We start from the raw sequence: 16,547 nt of genomic DNA, 5'->3' as shown, positions 1-16,547 counted from the left end.
ACGTCTGTGGTGAGAGTACATGATAGTCACCAGCCCGGACATCTTTGTACTAATCTCTTGAAGAGCAGTGGAGATATTGTTGAACTGTTCATCATAGGTACGGGTTGCAGAGCTCGATGTTCCCGACAGTGCATGACTTTCTTGCTTGGTGTTCTTCTTGGTGTGGCTCATACTCGCATGGAGAGATCGAATGTTAATTGGACTTGGCCTTGTGTATGGATGCTCATCCTCCAACGAACGGACACCTTTGAGCTTCAAAATCCTTGAAATAAGGCGACACATTAATATGTAAAAAATATGAGAGCACACATCAATCTCTACGTCAATGATCAGATCATTCAAAAACAGTGCTCGACCAAGATTCATATATCCGGTGTTGGACAAAGGATAGAGATTGCTACACATGATCATTGAGAGAAGTCTTAATTCGGGAGAAAGGGATGCTACATTGATTGACTTCTTATTGGAGGAGAATTCCAAATTGGCTCCTAAAGACTGTTTGAGATACTCTTCATCTGGGTTCAACTCATCATATACCGGCGGTATGGGGAGTATTAGCCGGTTAATGTGTAGAATTTCCGCCAAGTACATTGGTGTGACAGAAAAACATTTTCCTCGAACCTAACATTTTATCTCTTCTCCGACGACAATGGCATTGGCATAGAATTCCTTAACCATGTTCTCGTATGTATCCTTGAAAGTTGAAAGCAGATAGTTCCAATCTTTCGTGGCAAACCAAATGGGTATATTTATGTCCCTGAGTGATGGCTAATTAATGCCCCTTTCAACTAGCAAAGGAGCTCCTCGAAAATAGTTCCAATAGTTCTGAAAGGCAGCATAAGATCTAAACAGATCAGGGTCATAGACTTCAGTTGAAAAACGAGGCCTTTTTGACCTTGGTGAGGGTTCATCAACATCAATAATATGCTATTTCCCTTTGTTACTGCTTCCTTTCACTACGGGGCGTTTGAAAGGAGACATCTGCACAAATGTCACAAAGCAGATAGAAAATAAGTGCATAAACACAAAACTTGATTAGATTCAAGTTAGTTCCAAAAAAAAGTTAAAGTAACTTAAAACAGAGCATAATCAACTCTAAACAGCATGCTAAACAGAAATAAACACAATGCATGTGTGTGCATCTGTGTGTATGTGTTAATGCATGTGCATGCAGCAAAAGATGCATGATGGTGCAGCACCAGATGCATGAAGGGTACCTAGGTGTGTGCATGGCATGGCATTGAGGCACAAAATGGGCAAAGTGTGTAAAACACATGAACAATGACCATACTGAGTGAAACATGGTCAGACAAGTGAAAACCCATAGATTGAAATCACTTAATTCCAATTAGGCACAAAAATATCACTTGGACATTTTGACAAACACTTAGCATGCACAAATGTGCTCTAAGCATGAACAATGCATGAACATGTGAAAATCTACCCTTAATACAGTTAAAATGCCACAAGGGACCAACACAGATGCACAAAGGACAAATGGGACACAGCCCAAACAAAAGATTTGACAAACTTTCACCCAATTTAGAAAATGTTGTTTCAAAAAAAAAAAATCCCAAAATTGAAACCCTAACTCAAATTACAGCAAAAACTAAGAAAAATTTGAAGGAAAATGCTTTAGAAGACATACCTTGAAGTTGACAATGCAGAAAAGATGCTTGAAATTGATGGGTTTGAATGAAATAGAGATTTGGGTTGAAAAGGATTCGAAGGAGGTTATGTGAGGGAAGTGTTTGTGATTTGAAAAACTGTCACATCAGTAATATAAAACTGAAAACACGCATTTTTAGTGGGTTAGAGAGTAGCGAAACAGTCGCAAGATAGCCGCGAAAATGGCCACTGAAGCACATAAGCTTTCGCGAGAAGCACTAGGTCGCGAGACAGTCGTGAGACAGACGCAATACTCTCTGTCTGAATTTGGAAAAATCCAGTTTTTGCCAAACAACATTTTACAAGAAGCTGTTGGCCGCGAGGTAGTCGCGATACAGTCGCGAGAGTTTCTGTGTGACATGATGAAAAAATAATTTCCCTCAAACACTTTTCGCGGGAAGCTCTAAGTCGCGAGCTTCTCGCGAAACAACTCCTAAACCAGTTTTTGAAGAAAAATACAAAAATGCATTTTGAACAAAAACAAAGAACACAAAAGTATAAAATCACTTTCAAAAACAAATAAAACACTTAAAAAAAAAATTTGGGTTTGATCAACAAGTATTTGAGCATACACATCACATTTGAACATGTACAATCACACAAATGAGATAAGCATTCATTGAATCAAAGACTTGTGTGTTGTGGTGAAATAGTCCTTAGACCAGAGTGAAGCTTCAATGATCAATTCAATCGAGTCATACACAACTGATACGAAATCAAGTGGACTATCTCAATTATAGAAATGAGTATATATGACCTCCCACAAATTGATTACATAACTTAGAAGTTTTTCATTTGGCTTCTGCATAAAGCACAACAATTGATCCATTTTTGGACACAACACCTCTTTTTGAGATCGGTGCTTTGAATTTTTGATATTTCAATATTGATGATTAGCCTTTGGCATTTTGAGCACCATACATTTCAAAACATAAGTCGCTTTCCCTTTTTCCTAGTCAAATACTAGTATGTGCGATAGGCTTTTCCAGCTCAATATCTCTTTTCATTTGGAGATTTACATTTAGTGAGCTCTTTTACAAAAAAATAAAAAAATAAAGTGGGAAGAGATATAGACACAAGTCTATGCAAGTATCAAGACCATTAAGACTATTGACCAATCATTCATGACAAGCTTGAAGATCTATTTACAACAGTCACACATAATTTTCAAGATTTCTTCCACAAAGATAAATGTGCATACATAACAAGCTAAGCTTATAAATGCACTACGCCATAAGTACGAAGGTACTAGGCCAAACTCACATGTGACATACACAAAACAAGTGATCAAGCTTTTTGAGATTTTTCAATTTTTATGGGTTTTTGAATTTTTTGAACACACTCAAAAACAAATTGAAATAAAGAAAGATAAACAAAACAAAAAAACAAAAACAGGCACAAACCAAACAGGTAAAAGAAACATGCTATAAAATGAAGACAATGCATGATAAGATGCAACAGCAAGTGTCCTTAATCATCAGAAGAATTTATGCATGGACATGCTATAATGCTTATGCATGAGTACCCCTCTTCAGCCACACATCACGTGTGTTTGGGGTGATATCCTTGACGGATTGGGTACGAGAGTTTGGACTTTCAAACCTTTTGGTGAAACTCTCCAAGCAAATGGTGAAGGCGCCGATCATTTTCATCACGTCCGTCATTCTGGGATCACGGTTTTGGCTTCTTGATTGCTCACCACCCCAAGCTCTATCGTCATTTCTTCTTCCTTGTGATCAAGGAACACTTGCATTGTTGTCTGCTCTCAGCTTTTGACAGTTGTGTCTGGTGTGTCCTTGCAATCCGCAATAGTGACACACATAATCCATCCTAGGACCCCGTTGTGATCTTCGGAGAGATCTTCCTCTGGTTTCATGTTTGACCACAGATTGATTTCGGGGCTTATTCACCATTCGTTGCTCAGCCACATTCTTCTTCTTTACATCCTTAACTTTCTCAGGAATGGGCTCTTCTACAACCGTCTCGTTTGCCTTTACAAACTTTACTTCTTTGGTGACTTTGGCTGATGAGCAACTTCCTCCGGTGTATCCCAACCCGGACTTGTCTGATGAAGGTTTTTGAGATGATATAACATCTTCTAACTTCTGGGAGGAGACTCTCTCTATCTTGGCGTGAGCTTGCACTACTTCTTGCTTAAGAAACCTCACCTTCGTATAGGCTTCAGATAGCTCGCCATTTATTGTCTCAATCTCACACTTAGCCTTTTTATATCTGACCAAGAGACTTTTGTGGTCCTCTTCAGCTCTTTTCATCTTCCTCACAGCCGCCTTGGCTACCCTTGCATACTTTCCCGACTTCTCAAGTAGTAAAGAGTAATTTTCTTAAAGATTAGCTATATTCTCTTCCTCTTCAGCATTTGATTCTTCCACAATCCCAATAGACTCTGAGTCAGAATGCTCACCAAGCTCCTTCACAAGTGCACCCAAGTCATCCGAGGAATCCATATGAGCAATGGTCATGAAGACAGAGTAGTTTCCCTCTCCGTCACAGCTCTCTTCCGAGTCAGAATCAGAAGAGTCAAAATCACTGAGCGTTGTGGCATAAGCCTTGCCTTTTCCCCTTAGAAAATTTGGAGACTCCTTCTTTAGATGTCCATGGCCATTGCACTCATAGCACATAATGTCTGAAAGAGGTTGAGAATCCTTCTCTTCTTTCCTCTTAAACTCTTTCCTATCACCTCTTGAAGATGAAAACTTCCCTCTGTTGAACGGTTTACCATTGTTCTTCATCTTCAGAAATTTGCAGAAGTTCTTTGCAAGAAATGCTACTTCCTTCTCCACTCCATCTTCTTTGGAGGAATCATTTGTTCTTTCAGTGATGGTTTTAAGAGTAAGCGATTTACTTGTCTTATGGGAAGGCAGTCCTAACTCATATGTTTGGAGAGACCCAATTAGCTCTTAAATTTTGATCTCATCCAAGTCTTTACTCTCTTCTATGGCTGTAACTTTTGCTCTAAAACTTTCAGACAAGGACCTCAATATTTTTCTCACCACCTTAGTATCTTCAATCTTCTCCCCAAGATTGAGTTTAACAATTACAATTTCATTGAGCTTCCCATTGAATGAATCAAACGGATGATCATCACCCATCTTGAGCTCTTCAAATTCGGTGGTAAGCATCTGAAGCTTTGTGTCCTTAACTTTCTTTGCACCCTCATAAATAGTCCCCAAAATCTTCCAAGCTTCTTTGGCTACTGTCATATGAGAGATCCTGTGGAATTCATCAGGATACACACCACAAAAAACAGCATTTAAAGCTTTACAATTAGCATTGGCTACTGCGAGAGCTGCCATATCCCAAGTAGACTTAGGCGCCTCCAGCTTAGTCCAACCTATCTCAACCGCATCCCAAACGGTATCATCTATAGAGCATAAAAATGCTCTCATTCTGACTTTCCAGAACGCATAATTGTTCCCATCAAAAAATGGTGGAACATTGAGCGATTGAGAACGGTCCATCTCAAAATAGAGTCAAGGATCACACTCAGGTATTTAAACCATAGCAAGTGTACCTGCTCTGATACCAATTGAAAGCTCAAAAATGTGTTGAAAACACAAGAGCAATTTAGACCCCCAAATTAAAATTACGACTTGGTTGATTTTACACTAACTTAATACTAAGTGTGGAATAATGTAAACACAAGCGTATAAACAAGACAATTACTTTAATCCATATTTAAAGCAACACAACAGTAAAAATGAAATAAACAAGAGTAGGGAAGAAGGATGCAAACACAGATAACACCGAGACGTGTTATCGAAGAGGAAACCGAAGAACTCGGCGAAAAACCTCTCCGCCGCCCTCCAAGCGAAAATCGATCCACTAGACAATCAGTTGGGATACATGGGTTAGCAAGAGACCCTTTAAGCCTAATCTACCCGATGTACCTAAGCCCTCCAAGCTCCTACTCCAACAATGCTTCTCGGAACCATGTCTTGTCTAGCTCTCTGGATCCCGCAACAAGCTCCATGTTGCATCTACCATCCTTGGCTTCTTCCAATACTTCCCAGTAGCACCAAAACATCACACAACAGTCTCAAAGGGTATGATAAGTGTTTGAGCAATCAACCTCTCAATAGTATGGAAATGGAGAGGGAAGAGTTGAGGAAATACCACAAGCAAGTGTATAGAGAAAGGTGGGGATGACAATCTCTAATTCTCAATGTGTTTGGCTAGGGTTTTCTCTCTGAAGCATTCCTCAACATTTGTGGGTAATGAGGGTATATATAGGATAGGAACAGAAAGTGTGAGTCATTCAGTACAGGCTGGCAGAACAGATTGCCTCGTGGGTGTCTCGTGGGAAGGCCTTACCCGCGAAATACTCACGAAACACAGCTGTCTCCACCTGCGACATACCCGCGAGAATTCTTCAGCTTTCAAATACTTGAGTCTTCACACTCTCTCTCTATCACACAATCCTTACAACAAATCTCACAATAGATACAGGGTATAAACGATTGATAATAATTACAATCAAATTTGGCACGAAATAAAAGCCAACAAAATTCATAGTTGTAAATAACAACTTTACATCTACTATAACCTAGTTTAAGTGTATGTATATGAAACTTTCTCCTAAAGACTTGAACTTCGGTTCTTACCCCCATCCCATAAGAACTCATTCTTGTAAAGTGACCATCACACTAATAATGCACGGTGGTATAATGGCAGTACTTTTGTAAGTTCATGTTAATGGATATTTTCTCTCTTATTTTCCCAATTTGGAAGGAAAATAAATGATGGGCTCGAATAAAAAATCTTAGCCTATCCTTTTTTCCTCTCATTTTTCATCTTGACCAAACATTGGAAAGCCTGAATTTCCTCTCTCTTTTCCATGTTCTTTCATTTTCTCAACAACAACCAAAGGGCTACTTGTTGATAAGTTTTTCTTTACAAAAGAAAAAGGAAAAGTATTTCAAAATTTGCGAAAGTACTCTGTTATTTGGCTAATTTAGAATGATAAAGTCGTAAAGCCTTCTCATAAATGATTGTTGTCTTACTTGGCTAGTTGGCTAAAGGTTAAACTTTTCCAAAGAAAAAAAAAATGCAAAAAAAAAAAGGGATAAGACTGTCAAAAGGGTAAACAGTAATTTATGTTGGGAAAACTCCAATTGAGTAGTTATATAACATATAAAGACAGTACTTAATCCAAAAGCTCTTATGACTTTAAGTTCAACTATATTATATTAATCACCAACTAATTTCGTTATTATTCAATGTAGGATTTCACTCATATACATATACCCAACAATTTAATCCTCGTGATTGCATTTATTAAAATGTTGGAAAGAATGAAAAGTGGAAGAATAAAAAAGATTTTCTATCAAGCGTGTTTGGTAGAAGATGGTGTTAGGTTCTAAGACTTTAGGAACTAATGTATTAAAACTTCAATGTGTATTATGTTGGCAAACCATGATCAAAACATAGAGTTTATGTTTATGCTTGCTCAAAGTGTGGTTTTAATGTAAAATTGGTACCAAGTAATTGTAGGAATTATTATTCAAAATCTGCAAGGCTTGATTGATCGAAAATTAGGCTCGATCAATTGAACCTCATGAATCAGTAATTTTCTGCAGAATTATTAAACCAGCCCAAACATGTATGACGTGTAAGGTTTTGTGTTTCACTCCAAGTATAAAAGGAAAAATCATAGCTACATTTTAGAAGTCTTTATTAAGTTGTGTATTAAATCTTTTGTGAGATCTGAGAGGTGTTTACCTTCATATACACATATAGAGTATCAAGATCAAGATTTGCGTCAAGAACATGATGATATCTTCAGTTGCTGCATAAAGAACTATAAAGAAGATATGAAACCCTTGAGTGGGAACTCAAAATCACAAATAGGAGAACTTGTGGTTGCTGCAGATCAAAGAAAGAAGCAGTTCGTAGACTTGGAGCTGTCACGTGGTCGTGGTAGTAAAGTTTCTACTTAAGGTAGCAATAGGATGTTAGTGGTGTAAATTTTATTGTACAAACTTCAATTCTTTCATAGTAGATCTATTTTTTACCTTGAGGAAGTTAAATCCTCCCCAGGTTTTTTACCCGTTAGGTTTTCCTAGGTCATTATATCTTTGTGTTCTTTATTTTTCCGCATTATATCTTTTTACACATATTGGTTTAGCCTAGATCTAATTAACAAATTTGTTAATCAACTTGGTTTAGTATTAGGTTAAACATATTGTGTTAAGGAGTCTAAAAAGTAACAGATGGAAAAATGAAAAGATAAAAATTAAATTACTATTATACCCTTTTTGTAGTTTGAAACAATGAGATAATGACGGTAATTTTATAAGTTTATGTTTGTGGCAATTTTCTCTCTCCCTCTATCCCAAATTTGAAAAGAATTTAAATGGTGGACCAGATTGAAAATTCCCACTGACCCCATTAAATTTTTATCCCTTTCCATCTCAAGATTCTCGACTAAACAATGGACGATTATAGTTCTCTCTCCCTTTTCATCCCAACCAAATAATGGAAAATCATAATTTGCTCTCTCTTTTCCTTTCCCCTTTTCCTTCTTCTTTCATTTTTATAACAACCAGAGCGCTAAAAGTTGATTACTTTTTTCTTTACAAAAGAAAAAGGAAAAGATGTTTCAAAATTTGCAAAAGTACTCTATTAATTGGTTAATTTAAAATGATAAAGTAGTAAAGCCTTATTGTAAATGATTGTTTTGGAGCATTAGCATTGGTTAAGGTAAAACACCCAAAATGCTAAAGTGATCTACCAATAGCAGATCACTATAGCAATTCTACATTTTTTTAAAAAAAAAAAAAATTCTAAATCACTATTTTTTAGTATACCGAATGTTAGTGTTCTTACATACCTAAATCACTATTTTAACAATGAATGGATTGATTGTGTGTATATATTACTTGCATGAGGTTGTATTTTAAACAAGCATACATAAAAATATAATATTATATATAATTAAATTAAACCTTACGCTAACGAGTTTGTTTACAAACACAGTATTATGTTTGAATTTGGCTCGTTTCATAGTTGAGCCTAAACTTATGCTTAAACTTGACTTGTATGTTAAACAAACTAATATGAACAAACTTTTCCTAAACCAAACTCAAATTATTTATAAACAATTTGGTTCATTCACAATCCTACTTATAATAAAACAAAATTAAAAATCCTCACATACAATGGGATCTATACAAGAAGGACATTCTTCCATCCAAACGATAAAATCTTCGGCCCACATTTTCCATTCTCATTTTCCCTCTTTGTTTGGCTGGAATGATTGAAAAATGAAAGGATGAAAAATGTTAAGAAGATAGAAAAGTGGAAGGTTAAAAAAATATTTTCGTTTTTAATCATGTTTATTTGGTACAAAAGATGAAAAAAAGTTCAAAAATACTATTATACAATGGGATTATGGCTGTCATTTGTATGTTCATATTGATCGGCTATTTTCTCTCTTCTTTTTCCTCAATTTATAACGAAAATAAATGATGAGCCTGGCTAGAAAATCCCCCAACCAGTAACAACCTCTTTTTTTTTTTTTCCTCACTCTTTATCCCAACCAAACATTGAAAAACCATAATTTTTTCTCCATGTCCTTTCTCCTTATCTATCTTGTACCTATTAATTAACAACGACCAAAAGGTTACGTGATGTTTATTTTTTCTTTACAAAAGAGGGGGAAAAAAAGAAAAAAAAAAGGTTTCAGAATTTGCGAATGTACTATTACTTGGCTAATTTAGAATGATGAAACGGTAAAGCCTTATCGTAGATGATTGTTTTCTTGGCTGGTTGGCTAAAGGTTAAACTTTTTCAAAGAAAAAGAAAAAAAAATTTAAATAATCTCTGTGGCCGACAATGAACTGTAGTTATTCTAAATTTTTAATTATTGTCCGCCAAGCAACATGTACATAAGCTGTCCAGTGCATCACGGTGATGCTATATCGTTTGTCCGAAAACCTTCTATAGAAAAAAAAAATAAAATAGTAATAATAAACTACAGAGTCCATGGAAGAAAGTCAAGAAACTAATGTGAGTTTGAAACTTCTGATAGACACAGAAAGCCATAGAGTGCTTTTTGCTGAAGCGGACAAGAACTTCATCGACTTCCTCTTTCACATTCTGGCCCTGCCCGTCGGAACTTTCATTGCGCTTCTCACAAAGCAAGGAATGGTGGGCAGCTTGGGGAACATCTACGAGAGCATTGAAAATTTAAGTATCACTTACTTTCAACCAAACTTGAACAAAGAGACTCTCCTGAAGCCCAAAGTACACATCTCTGGTGGTGGTATTGGAGTCCCTCTCCTATTGCCAAACGTTGAATCGTCTTCCACATCATCCAAGAAATGGTATAGGTGCTCTAGAACCTACAACAGTAGCTGTTACTCATACGTTACTCATGACGACCGCGCAATCTGTCCATCGTGCAAGAACGTTATGAACAACGAGCTAAATTTCGTACACCCACCAAGCGCAACCAATGCGGGCTCTTCCTCCAGTGAGGGAGGATACGTGAAAGGAGTGGTTACATACATGGTGATGGATGATCTAGTGGTGAAACCCATGTCCACCATCTCTAGTCTCACTCTGCTTAACTAATGTCAAGGATGTAGGAGCCCTTGAGGAGAAAGTGGTCCGTTTGGGCATCGATGAGGTATGCCAATCATTCTTTTCTTTTTGGGCAAGAGTGCAATACTTATGTTTTGCTTTTCTTTTTTTTCCTGGCTAATGTTTGCTGTCACACAACCATTTTGTGCAAGAGTGCATTACTTAATAATAATCAACGCTTTTTGTTCTTTCCTTACGGTGAAATTTATTGCAAAATAACATTAAACTGGGGTATTAGTTGAAGCTATTCGAGTCCTAATTCCTAAACCATGATGTGAGAAAGAGACTGAAATTTGGAATTGATCGCTGATCCATCTCAATCCATGTCCATGTATGACAACGTTTCATGATATCTTATATTTGTTAGAATTATGTAATTAGATGATTAAATTTACCATCTTCTAACAACTTAAACTTTTGAGAAAATAAATAATTTAATGATGTGAACTACATACTTAGGTGGTGTTTGGATTGCGTCCACGTTTGGACGTTTTGCATTTTAGGCTTTTTTTTTTTTTTTTTTTTTTTTTTGATCATGGTTTGCCAATATTACACATTAGAGTTCTAAATACATAAATTCCTAAACCTTTAGAACCTAACAATGTGGTAAGGTGAGTAAATTTACGATCTCCTAACAATTTAGACTTTTAGAAAAATAGGTAATTTAACTATGTTAACTACGTACTTAATTATCAAAAGTCATTAAATATTCCAGCTGATACATGCAGGTGTTGTGGGTCATTCTCATTCCATCTCGACTTGGTATAGTATATATTGCTACGACGACGGAGTCAATCTATTCAAAATTCAAATGCAATCATTTATCTCTAATTCCATACTGAAATTAAAATATTGTATCCCCACTTTTTTCTCTTCAAGGTTGCTCATCTTTTAAAGGAGAAAGAAAAGAAAAAAGTTACAAAGAAATTTAATATCGTGAAAGTAATTCGTTTTTCTTCTTTTTGGAAAAAGATCTTCTCCATCTGCCTTTGAAATGTGTCACATTCAAGGAAAGAATTGGTATTTCACAAATTTAAGTGTGATTAATTATCATTTTTTTAATTAATTTATGTGGTTTGTTTTTAGGGAGTGAAATTGCTCAAGGCTTCTCTGCAGTCAATGAATGTTTTGACTGATGTCTTCCTCCCAATGTTGAAAATTGAAATAGAAAGTGTAATGTAACACGGAAGTGCAAGAGTTCTATGCCATTGCCAAAGATTAATTTTTCTTCTTTTTTTTTTTCGTTGCATATATGTTTTAAATGTCGGTCAAATCTGGTGTGGCAATGTGAAGGGCAATATGCTCTCTCTCTCTCTCTCTCTCTCTCTCTCTCTCTCTACTTGTGTGTGTTTTGTTGGAAGCTTGGTTAAGAAGCATTATCTCTAGTGATAGCTATGCCTTATTGCATCGATTGATCAACTAATGGATGCAATAGTTGGACATCCTCGGATGAGTTTCTTGGATGCCTTCCAAGGATATCAGCAGATACCTTTAGCCTTAGCTGATCAAGAAAAAACTGCTTTCCGTGCTCCCACTGGAAATTACCATTATCGGGTGATGCTTTTCAGCCTTAAGATTGCAGGATCCACATATCAAAGAATGGTGACACGGATGTTTAAGTCACAAATTGGGAGGAATGTGGAGGCATATATTGATGATATGGTGGTAAAGAGCAAGCAGATTGTAGAGCATTTAGTAGATTTAGGGAAGCTGTTCTCGATGTTGAGGGAATATAAACTGCGCTTAAATGCATCTAAGTGTTCTTTTGGGGTCATCTCGGGAAAGTTTCTAGGCTATATGATAATACACCAAGGAATTGAGGGTCAATCTAGATTAGATTAAAGCCATTAATAACTTGCATCCTCCTCAAAATCCTAAGGAGGTACATCCTGGTCAGAAATGAGAATGGGGTACAAAGATCTGTCTACTATGTTAGCAAGTCTTTGCATGAAGCTGAGATAGGCTATTTACCCTTGGAGAAGGTAGTGTTGGCCATTATACACGTCACGAGGAATCTTCCACATTATTTTCAAGCACATACCATGGTAGTGCTTGCCCAGCTCCCTTTATAAGCACTCCTACGAAAATCAAACTACACGGGCAGGATTACTAAATGGGAGACCATGCTGGGTGCCTATAATGTCAAATATATGCCTCGTTCTACAATAAAAGGACAAGTCTTAGCTGATTTCGTGGTGGAGTTTACAAAAAGTGTAGCAGATGAGGGAAAAGGAATAGTGGAGACTGACAATCTAGGTCTTCGTTGTCCCCACTTGGGAGGTGTACACTGATGGAGTAGCCAACAAAAAAAGAGCAAGGGTAGGGATTGTATTAATAACCCCCGAGAAGCTGGTGATGGAAAAGTCATTGCGGTTGGGTTTCCTAGCTATGAAGCTGAGTATGAGGCTTTGTATGAGGCTTTGTATGAGGCTTTGTGAACAATGAAGCTGAGTATGAGACTTTGTTAACTGGAATGACGATGGTTAACAAATTGAAAGGAGAAGTCATAGAGGTATATTTAGACTCACGATTGGTGGTGGGCTAGGTTAATGGAGAGTTTGAGGCTCGGGGTCATTTCAAGGGCTTTACTCTAAAGCAAATCCTGAGGGGACAAAACTCTCATGTAGATTCTTTGGCTATGCTAGAACCTTTCTGGGGTCAAATCTACCTCGGGTTGCTATTGTTGAAGACATGGCTAGTCCTAGTCTTATGGAGGAGCCCTTAGTTGGGGTACATAGTATCCAAGTTGGGCCAAGCTAGATGGACCCTTTGGTTACTTTCTTGAAACAAGGATTGTTACCTAAGGATAAGGGCGAGGAAGAGAAGATACATAGGAAGGCTCCCCGTTATTGGTTATCCGAAGAACAAAAGTTGTACAAACGTTCTCATTCAGGGCTATATTTATTATGTGTACATCCTGAAGTAGTGGAGCCCTTATTAGAAGAGTTGCATGAGGGAATATGTGGTAGTCATACAGGAGGGAGGTCTTTGGCCCACAGAGCTCTTACCCAAGGATATTGGTGGCTAAGTATGCAGAAAACTTTTCAAGATTCTATGAAGAAGTGTGATCATGAAACCCACTTTCCAACCCTTGGCCGTTTGCTTAGTGAGGCTTGGAGCCACAGGAAACCGAAGATGGCTCCTTGTCGGGACAAACTACTTTACTAAGTGGTAGAGGTTGAACCTCTATCCAATATTAGGGATGTGGATGCTAAGAAGTTTATATGGAGAAATATCATAACCAGGTTTGGAGTCCCACACACATTAATCTCAGACAATGGTCTTCAATTTGATAGTAAAGCCTTCCGAAGATACTATGGGGAGTTAGGGATCAGGATTAGGTATTCTACTCCAGCTTATCCACAAGAGAATGGTCAGGCCGAGGCTACAAATAAGGTCATAGTGTATGCATTGAAGAAAAGGTTGGATGACGCCAAAGGAAGATGGGTGGATGAATTGCCCCATGTGCTGTGGACTTATCGCACTAACCCCGAAGATCAACTGAAGAGACTCTTTTTTCAATGACTTATGGGGCAAAAGCAATAATCCCTGTTGAATAAGGATTCCCAACCCTAAAAATTGATCAATTCAGCGTTAAGGAGAATAATCACTTGCTCTCGGCCAGCTTGGATTTGGTTGAGGAAAGAAGAGAAGTGGCTGCAATAAAGATGGCGCATTATTAGCAGAGGCTTAAGCAAGGATATGACAAAGGAGTGAAGCTAAGGCCACTAGCCCCAGGAGATTTAGTTTTGAGAAAGGTGGCAAGAGGAATTTATGAATAAACTTGTGTATCATTTTTTTTTTCGATAGAAAAAAAATGGGTTAGGAGCGACTAGTGTGGCTTTCCTATCTGCGTGCCACCATAGTACCCTAACTTCTCTTCAGCTAAGACCCTATTGTGTATGCAATACCATAGTACTCTAACTACTTTCTGGCTAAGACCTTGTTGTGTATGCAATACAAAGGTATAAAGAACATCAATGAATTGCTAATATGTGTAAGGGGTAACTTGAATCCACGACTTAGGTCGTGCTGGCTCAGATGCCTTACCACTAGACCACCAACCCTATTGGTATAAACTTGTGCATCATGACACCATGAAAAGGAAAGAAACAAATGAAATGGTTAATTACCATTTTGGTCCCTATGTTTGCTTTATGTTCAAAATGGTTTCTAATGTTACAAATGTGTCAATTTAGTTCATAATCTTCCGGTATTATGTCAAAATAATCTCTACTATTAAATAGTAAATGAAAAACGTTAACATAGCTAACGGTGATATTAAAATATTATTTTGTATATAATCTAAATTGCCACATAGGTTTCACATGTTCTTAATTAATTAAATTAAAAACAAAACAAAAAAAAAAATTATTTGGAATTGGTTTATTTTCAAGCTTAAAATGTGAATTACCACTAGTCCACCAAGCTTAAAATGAAAATAAGCTTAAAAACTATTGATCAATATTTTTTTAGAAGAAAACTTTATCAATATATATATATATATATTTTTTGGAGAAACAACTTTATCAATAGTTGATTGGCATAAATGGCGTGAAATTGTTTTTAAAGGATGAAAACATATAAAAACTAGTCGCTAACCCGTACAATGCACGGGATAGTTAAATAAAAATTAAAAGTATTTATTTTACTTAAAAGTCTATGACTTGACGTGAAAAAATGTATAACTTGAAAATGAATGAAAATAAGTAATTTTTTGTTCCATATAATGGTTTAGAAAAATTCTTTTTCTTTCATATAATTGGTTCCACATAACACATCCTGTTGTGGGATATTTTATGATGATGACTTCACACAATACTCAACTACAATTAAATCTACTATCCACCACCAATCTAATCTATGTTATCTTGATAGTAAATCTACAAATTGCATTCTCATATCCTCCATCATTTAGAAGGTAACTGGAGTAATGATTGTATGTAATGTATAAATTTGATTCTTTTAAAATATAAAATTATTATGATAGATGATTAAAATAATTAAAATAAAATCTAATGTTCTGTAAATTATTTGAAATAAAATTTTAAATTTCTTAAAACTTAGTTAATAGAGTTTCTATTTTACCTAAAAGTGAACTATCATAATTAATGAGAATTTAACCATTTTTTGCAAAGATAAGATAATCATAGGCCCAATTTTTATTTTATAGTATAGGATGTTACAGTTATATTTGTACCATGTATAATACGTTAGTCCATTATGATAGTTCCAAATAATATCCTAATACCTATTTCTATGAGTTTTCTTTTTAATAATGCCATAAAGGATGGAGTTTAATAGAAGTCATTTAAGATCCAACGTATTAAATAATTAAAAAAATTTCAAAAGTCTTTTAATTGTAAATTTTTTAAATCATAAAATAGACTCTATCTAAACTCTAAAGGAAAGCATTCGGAGTGATCACATCATTGATACCATGTCATGATGGTTGCAAATAGCAATATTATTATTCCTGATTAATAAATGAATAATGAAACTAAGAATTAACAATTTAACAATTCAAATACCAAGTTTAAACTACAACAATACATATACAAAAGACTCCAAATATTAGAATACTTTTGGTATTTTCATTATTCAATCAAAACCAAAGTTCCAAAGATAATTTCAACTCAATTAAACCTAATACATACATACACATGAACATAAAGAATTCCAAAAATAAAAACAACAATCTCCAAAAGCCTCTACCTAATACAGTAGCTATTATTATTATTATTATTTTTCAGATTATTAACCAAAATATCTCTCATATATGTTAACATTAAACCTGATAAGAAAACTTTACATACCAATGAATAACCCCCATTGGCTGGGTATCAGAGTCAAAACATAATCATATTGTCCAAAATCATATATATCAATCAGAATTCAAACAATATATATATATACACATATATAAAATCATATATTCAGTAATCAAATATATTTTTGATAATCCTTTACTCTTTACTTTAAATCAGTAATACAATTGAAAAAAATTGTAGCAATTATAAACAATTTTCATTAGTTAAGATGGCAAATTCTTTTGGGAATTCGCTATTCAACTGCCCCTATTGTAAAAATTTAAAACATCCTTCCCCATTTATGAGATTCTGGTTGGAATATTGATTGCTTCAACGACCATCTAACATCACTTTATAAATTTCCTTGAACAACCCCTTGCTGAATAGTTTCTCTAATAATGTCAGGATGCTTATAAAAGGAAACTTTTGAGTAACACAGCTAGTACCACTGAAAACTGAGGCAAG

General features: G+C 35.8%; 1 long non-coding RNA gene across 1 annotated transcript; it reads left to right on the top strand.

Annotated features, from left to right (window-relative positions):
- The first annotated feature begins 9,596 nt into the window (after positions 1-9,596).
- On the top strand, positions 9,597-11,596 carry LOC112018912 (uncharacterized). The gene is made up of 2 exons (XR_010629882.1): positions 9,597-10,318; positions 11,359-11,596. It is a non-coding gene; the product is annotated as an uncharacterized LOC112018912 (long non-coding RNA).
- The last annotated feature ends 4,951 nt before the right edge of the window (positions 11,597-16,547 follow it).

Source organism: Quercus suber, unplaced genomic scaffold, assembly GCF_002906115.3.
Source record: "Quercus suber isolate HL8 unplaced genomic scaffold, Cork oak 2.0 scaffold_120, whole genome shotgun sequence".
NCBI classification, from domain to species: Eukaryota; Viridiplantae; Streptophyta; class Magnoliopsida; order Fagales; family Fagaceae; genus Quercus; species Quercus suber.
Note: the sequence above shows the minus strand (reverse complement) of the source record. Positions and strands in the feature narration are given on the sequence as shown.